This window comes from Patella vulgata, chromosome 3, assembly GCF_932274485.2.
Source record: "Patella vulgata chromosome 3, xgPatVulg1.2, whole genome shotgun sequence".
NCBI classification, from domain to species: Eukaryota; Metazoa; Mollusca; class Gastropoda; family Patellidae; genus Patella; species Patella vulgata.
The window spans coordinates 18,680,031-18,687,729 of NC_065881.2; the positions used below are offsets into that span (position 1 = coordinate 18,680,031).

General features: G+C 37.8%; 1 long non-coding RNA gene across 1 annotated transcript; it reads left to right on the forward strand.

Annotated features, from left to right (window-relative positions):
* Positions 1-620: 620 nt before the first annotated feature.
* LOC126815490 (uncharacterized) lies at positions 621-7,274 on the forward strand. The gene is made up of 7 exons (XR_007677929.2): positions 621-989; positions 1,434-1,485; positions 2,313-2,463; positions 3,442-3,598; positions 4,622-4,830; positions 5,575-5,720; positions 6,916-7,274. It is a non-coding gene; the product is annotated as an uncharacterized LOC126815490 (long non-coding RNA).
* The last annotated feature ends 425 nt before the right edge of the window (positions 7,275-7,699 follow it).

Here is a 7,699-nt window from a genome sequence, read left to right on the forward strand (position 1 = left end):
TGGTGAGGGAAGGGGGGGGGGTGATTAGCGTGTGCGCGCTGTATCATAAGGTCTGTCATTGAGTCAACTGGCGTGGTTTCAATTCCCCGGGTGTACGTGACAAGGAGTGGGGTCGCCTGTCCAACCTCGTGGGTTTTCTCTGGGTCCTCCCGTTTCCTCCCACTGCTAAAGACACCTACGCGCAAGCCAATTATTGAAATAAAATTTAACTATATGTTAGTCCCGAAATGACCTAGTTTGTGTCAAGTGTACGCTAAACCCCATTTCTCTCTCTCACCGTATTATCTAAAGCACACATGTTGAACGACTCGACCAACCAAACCTCTGCTTTCGACTAAACACGTATCTATATTTACGTGATTTGCTCTTCCGAATCCAAATAATTTATTGTGTACTTATGTAATTATAATTTAATAAATAAATATTTATTTAAATCAATAGACGAACAGTCATATAAAATTATGGCTTTAATTAGATTTTTTTCTGAACTGGTCGAATGTGATAACTGTCTCACATTCATGTATTAAAACTTAATTTTAAACCAAATCCAACAGTTAATTTTTATGAAGGCGGTGGCGTACTTGAAGCTGTGTTTTGCACTTGCGTTACAGAGACGCGTGACGAATAAACCAGACGACATTCGATCGTTCAAAAAATAAAATAAGATCATAAACTTTGGCGGACTTAAACCTGGATCTTGAAAATTTAACAAGTACGTTAGCATGTAAAGTGAAATAAGTGGGAAATAGTAGGGCTCCCTGCGGAGTTTCCTTTGTAATGGACTATATAACCAAGTACATGAACCATTGTAAGGTATATATAAGTTAATAATGTAGGTGTTGGACTTCCGTATCATAACATGGGCTGTGGTCAAAGGAATATACAACTTGCCATTTGTTTGACAGTCTTTGATTTTCTGTGCCAATGATAAGACTCTTTTGGATTTATCATAAACACAATGCATTGGAAATTTGTAATCTTTAATCTAGGTAAGTCAGTATTGTTTTTCTTTTTACGCTAATCAAAGGTGCCCGAAAAGATTGATCGTAAAATGTGATGCGATCGGAAAATAGTTTTAAAATTGACGCATATTCTTTTAGATTTATGGAGAACAAATTTATATAATCTTTAGTCCAGGCCAGTTAATTAACGTGTTTGTTTTATATTAATTACAGTTGCCTCAAAAAGATCTAAAGTAAAATATGATCTGATCGGGAAATTGTTTTAAAATATATATAGCCGTAGCCTACATTCTTTTAGATTGACGTAGAAAACAAAAATTGATCATAAGATTAAATCGTGTAGGGAATACAACGTTCATTTGTGGTGGGAAGTTGCTAGGATGCACCATAATATGTCAATTTTTAAAATTATTTTCCATTTTATCTCATTTATGATATAGTATTTTAGTCACGTTGTAAGTATTTTTGCAGGGATTGTCGCCCACATTGCAGTTGGTGTCATCTATGGCAGGGCCGGATGGAGGTGTGTATTTATTTTCTATTATTTTATTATCAATTCAGAGAGAGAGAGAAAGAGAGAGAGAGAGAGAGAGAGAGAGAGAGAGATTTGTTGTTATTTAGGGACTAACATATTGTAGAATTCTATTTCAACAATTCGCTTTCGCGGAAGGGTATTTAGCAGTGTGTGTGTGTGTGGGGGGGGGAGACCCTACTCTTTGTCACGCACAAACTTGGGATCGAAAGCACGCCACTTGACTCAATGACATACCTTATACCTGAAACACACGCGTTAGACCCCGCCCCCACACCCATTATTAATACCTGACAAAGAAACAGGTAAACATTTTCTGGAAATGGCTAAAATCGGTATGTTCACATCAAAATACGAATTATGTGGTTTATGTGATAAAGCCCCTACTCGTGACATGTGCGATTAATAAGAAAAAAATTCCCCAACGGCGTCGGTAACGGCCGATGACTTGAAATTTAATGGCATAAAACCCGGTTTAGCGGCTTACTTTTTCTGCTTATGAAAACGAGCAGACTGTGTGCTATGGTGGAATTTTTTCCCGGTCAGCCTACTGCCTACTCTTATTGGCATGGGGTCTTAAACGTACTGGCTATGCGATACATGGGACATACATGATATTTTGTAACATTAGAATGACAACGCACTGTCCCCTTCTACCCCTTACCTCCTGCGCACCTTCCAAGGCGAAACCGGACCGGAAAGTTACGGGGAACTTTCTCAATTATTATCTGATGGAAAATGGCTTTTGCATACTAGGCCTGCCGCTTGTTGTTTTGTCACGAAATATTTTAAACTGATTCAGCTTATTTCCATCATAGATTTGGTCGAATTTACAGAAGAGCTGTTAAACCATTGCGGTTAAGATATCTGTGGGTAGGTGAACAAGGGGAGATAAGAACTAAACCGGGACCTGACCCTAAAATTATGGTAGCCGCAACTCAACAGACATCGAGATTAGCTCATTATAAGGTAATTTAGAAATACTTAAACATACATTATGCAAGAGCTAAATCTGCCTATTGCATGTCTTTCTTTAGGCCTGAAATGTTTTCTAAATTGTTAATTAGACATTAATTAACTTATCCAGGCCATAATCAACTCTCCATGGCATCGGATTTCTCCGATATTAAATAGATTAGAACAGTTCAGCCCTATGTTGTTTTAAGCTAAAAATGGAGGAGCGAGACTTGGCTTCGAACAACTAGCTCTTTATCTAAATCTTACAAAATGTATCTTTAAAGACTCTGAGCGAGCTTTAAGCAGTATACTAATCCCCTGCAAACTACAATTTGAATTCGTAAATTGTTAATTTATACAGTTTTCTATCAGGACGTCCATTGGCCGACTATCTCCACCAAGAAACGGAATTCAGCAGACGACTACTGCCAAGACAGGTCGCATGATTTCTTTTGCGCCTCTCTACCTAAGTTTTTGTTTGTTATATTTTGAGTATGTGTTTCTTTTTGAGAAAAGCTTGTGTCACAACAGGCCCGGGAGTGTACATCTTGCGAGTGGCCCCCGGATTCATTTGCATGATTTGAAACAATGTTTCTTTTTCATTGCTTGCAAGGTTTGTGTGTTCTGTCCGCAGGTTTGTCTAACAGAATCTGTTTGCATGTAGTGCGGTCCTCCTGCTTGTGCTTCATTATCTGATATTAAATACGTCCAATGAAATCAACCACTTTGACTTCTTCATTGTGATATCCATTAAATCATAATCTAGCTGTCTACATGCTCTAAATGAACGTCTTCGTATGTCATAAACTTGTCCCAGAGCTTCTGACGTTATAAAATTCTCGAGTCATCCCCCCGGCCTCACTCAAAACTTAACCTTGTCTCCACGCCGAAACCTCCCTTCTCAAATTCTGAACACGACCATGGTTAATATATTGCCTGTTGAATCTTGCGTAGGTTTCAATACAGCCGAATATTGCCATTACATTACAGGCGGCTTTATTAACGGGTTTGATGACACGTCACATGCCAGGTTCAGTATTAGAAGACGTAGCGAAAAACAATGGTTCAGTAGGAGTTTTTGCAGCAACTGAACGTCTAAGTGTTTGGCCTGAATATGCTGACCATAGAGATTCCGTCCAGTGTCAAGGTAAAAAATAAACGCAAAATCATTGCTCTTTAATGCTTAGATTAAACTATTTTAGATCAGAGAAACATACGAACTAAGATATGCCTACTTCAGCAACATGTCTAAAAAAATCAAAACAGAAACGAAACAGTTCATCTCCTATTCTCATATTAAGAAACCAAGTATTTTAAGATATATATATAACATGCACATCGTATAACTAATGATTTAGTTGGACACATTTCTTCACTTCTTTAATTCTGGTAAATCAATACGCCTTACGGTACAGACTGTCTCAATCTGATTAAAACCCAGATCCTACTTCGTTTCGTTTTTTATAGTTCAAAATTTCGTTTTACACAAGAGTTGTTATATTAACGTCGTTCTGGTTAAAGCGAGGGATTAGCTAATGAAACGGTCTGTTGCTACGAGTTCTTGGCATTTGATGCACAGAACTGAGGGTAAACCACTAGAAACGCCAACGCTGATTGATAAATCAATGTCTGACGTCATAGGGTCAAAATCCGCTCGTACGACCCCTGGCGCGACCTTCCAGTACAACCCGTCAGATCTTCATGTAGTGTAGGGCATCGAAAGTATAAAAAAAAACGAAACGAAATATAGATCTGTATTTTAATAAGATTGAGACTGACTGATCAGATACCGTACAGTAGGGCAATCATAACTGATTATGTTCAAGTTATAATAAGCACTTGAACGCTAACGTGAAGAATGGGACATTAAACAAAATAACAAATTATATGGAAATAATTATATATACTAAAATAAAACCATGCAAAGATTAATGTCAGTTCATTTTGTAGTCTTAGCCTGTGGATTTATGGGGTGTTGTCCAGATTTATGGGTTGGATTATTGTCCAGATATATGGTTTATAGTCTTATTTTTAATTATATACAATTTGGGGATGATCACACGACAATAATAATAATAACAAAGGTTATATCCGAACGAGTTAAATGAATATGATATATCGTATACTTATTTGGAAAGTAGGTATATTTGAACTCTATGGTCTCTTTCAGGTAAATGTAGCGGTGTTTGTTCTGTAACCTGTTTAACTGACGGCAGAAAAATAGATAACCTGGTCGGTATGGGCAGTCAGATGGCAGTCGTCAGAGAAGATAACCTTCTGTGTTTACCCCAAGATCCTTACAGACACCGAGAAAATATTCTTGTACATGAATTTGCCCACACTATCAGTTATTATTTATCAAAACGATTAAGAACGAAGGTAAATTATTTACAGAGTTTTTGCTCAGGTATGTTACGAGATTTATTAGTCGGGATATGTCGGCAATTTCCGTAAAAAAACAAAACGGGGTGCGTGGTAGTATAAATTGTTTTCATTGAACTGGAAACGGACATGTTACAATTCTATGGAATACAATTACTGTGTATTACCGAGCAAATTTTCGACAACAAACATTCTCAAGCTCAACTGCGTCTAAATTAATCCCGTGGTTTCCAGGCGCTTCGCCAAGTAGCGGTAATCAACGTTCGATTCCATTCGTGATTGGTTGATTAGGGTGACAAAATTATTGTCCACAAGAAGAGACGAAGAGAACGCAAGCAGCGATTAGACCCTGTATCATGGTTACTCCCAAAAGTTAAGGCCCACTGCAAGTTTGGTCAATGAACACGAGATGTAAACAGGGCTAGCGCTAACCCTAAACCTAACCATACCCCGAGACCTAGCCCTAACCCACAATCTCGTTAACATTCACCTACCCTAACTCTATTTACATCTCGCGACATCTCGTGGCCTGGTTCCCAACCGCTACTGCTCTTGTCGTTCTTGTTGTCTTCTTTGGGGCGTCGCGCTTCGAAAAAACCCACGGCTCCGCCAATACGATCGACATGGCACTTGGGATACGTGTGCCGTGAACAGAGTCCCATCGATTGACGCGCTTTGGTTTTTGATTTATCTTCTTGCCCTTAGTATGGGTCTATCTATTATGTTGTGTGTGTATTTTAGATTAAAGACGCGTATATTCATGCTAAAAGAAACAGACTGTGGAACTTGGCATCCTATGCGATGAGTCACCATCTGGAATATTTTGCTGAAGCAACTTCAGCATTTTTTATGGTATCTAGAAGAGGTAGTGCTGGTGACATGAACAAGTAAGTAAACTTTTAAAACAAGTGAATTTAGCGCTCCCGCAATCTCAAGTTTGTTCTTATTTTGAGAAAACAAAGGAAAACGTAATGAATGAATATTAAACCCCAGCTTATCCATAGATTTAACTATTGAGTTACTAGGTTTTTCTGTGACATACTAGGCAAATGAAGGAAGTTATTAGGTTGTGTCATCGGTGTAACTTCTTACAAAATCAAAAGATCGGAATATCTAGTACAACAGGAAGCACATAACCTAGTATCTACAAATTTGGTCCTAACTTAATTTTGATATAAAAAAAAGTGAGCTACTAGGTTTTGCCCTTTGACGGGAGAGCTATAGTACCGTATATAATCCCATTAAAACCCAGATCCTATTTCGTTTCATTTTCTGTACTTCAGGACAGTAGAATCTGCATGTATTTTGTATTTAAAGTAAATTACTTTCACTTTAATATATAAGATGTTAGCCAATATTTAGTCGAGCTTCAAACCAGATGCACTAAATTATGACAGACATATATAACGAAGAAGAGAACAAAGGACAGCAAAAGCTAAATATAAATAGTTTACACCTGACAATCCCGTCCCCACCCCGGCAAACCGACCAGATCCATACCCACCTCTCCCCCACCCCACTAGCAAACGGCCTCATACGGATGCCACACTGTAGCCTGGAGATCGGGTGTTCGATCCCGGCATTGGCCTAGAAAGTTCATCCAGGTTTTCCGGCGTGGTTCCTCCTTGTCAGTGATGCAGAACGGAGGGCCAGACAAGGACAGCTGTCTAGTCGTTCGGATGGGAGGACAGTTGGAATTCGATATAAGAGTAGGCCGTAGTGCCGCTGTCCGGGCAAAATGTCCCTCCTAGCACACTGTATGACGTATGCCTGTCTTCATTAGCCCAGTTCGGATCAGAACAGTAGGACGTTAAACCCCATTTCATTTCATTTCATTTTCTTGGTTTATCTCTAGTAGTCCATACTGTGGTTCTAGTTGTACCAAGACGGGCCTTCAGCAAGTGAAGGTCGCGACCGAACATGCGGCCGCTCTTATTGTGGGTACGGATAGACAGCCACGCGAATTATGTACGTTTTCAATATAACAATGTCCAAAATACAATAATATTATAATTTAGGTATATTTCAGCTCATTTAGTAATTACCCCATGTTAAATTTATGTATGTATACTATCTGTTTAGGTGTGGTGCAACGTACTGTCGAACCGAAATGGACGCCAGAAAACAAATGAAACTAATTGATCCACAACTATATGCTATTCTTTCTGAAGTTTACACGGACAAAAATCCAGATCAAGACAGCAAATTAAAAACATGTATTTAAGTCATAATTTTATTTATTTATTTTTTTTATATAACTCTGTTTTCATTTCCTTATTTATAATAAAAAAACGTATTTTGTTTTATTAATAATATTTGTTTTAAAAATATTTCATTGATGTAAGCCAATAATTTTCATAATTGCATCTCATATTTTTACTGTTCAATTCCACAAGCGAACCATTTTTTATGTTTGAAATAAAAAGTTTATTTAAAAACAATTGCAATTTCATTCCCTGTGTTTATGCATAAAGGGATATTGTACAGTTAACAGAAGTTTGATATTAAAAAATCGTATACGCATGGTTTCTGTGATAATGTTTCCTTAAATGTTAATGATTTTTGCCTAACGTCCTCCCACACAGCGCCCCAGTTCCACATGTCCGTCTCAAACGCTAGAGTGTACAATATGACTTCCATGAAAGAAGTTATTCATTATTTAGGTATAAAATAGTTTCATCATTTAAAAATAAAATAAGGATTTTTCGTTAACACACCGATTGCGTCCTCATGATAACTGGCAGTTAGTGTTCATAGACTAAGTATTTAACATGGTGACAGACAGTTACCCTCATAAAATAGTTGCTTTAAAAGAAACGAACCGAACAGAATATACAAAATCTGCTGTTACTATTTAGTTAATACA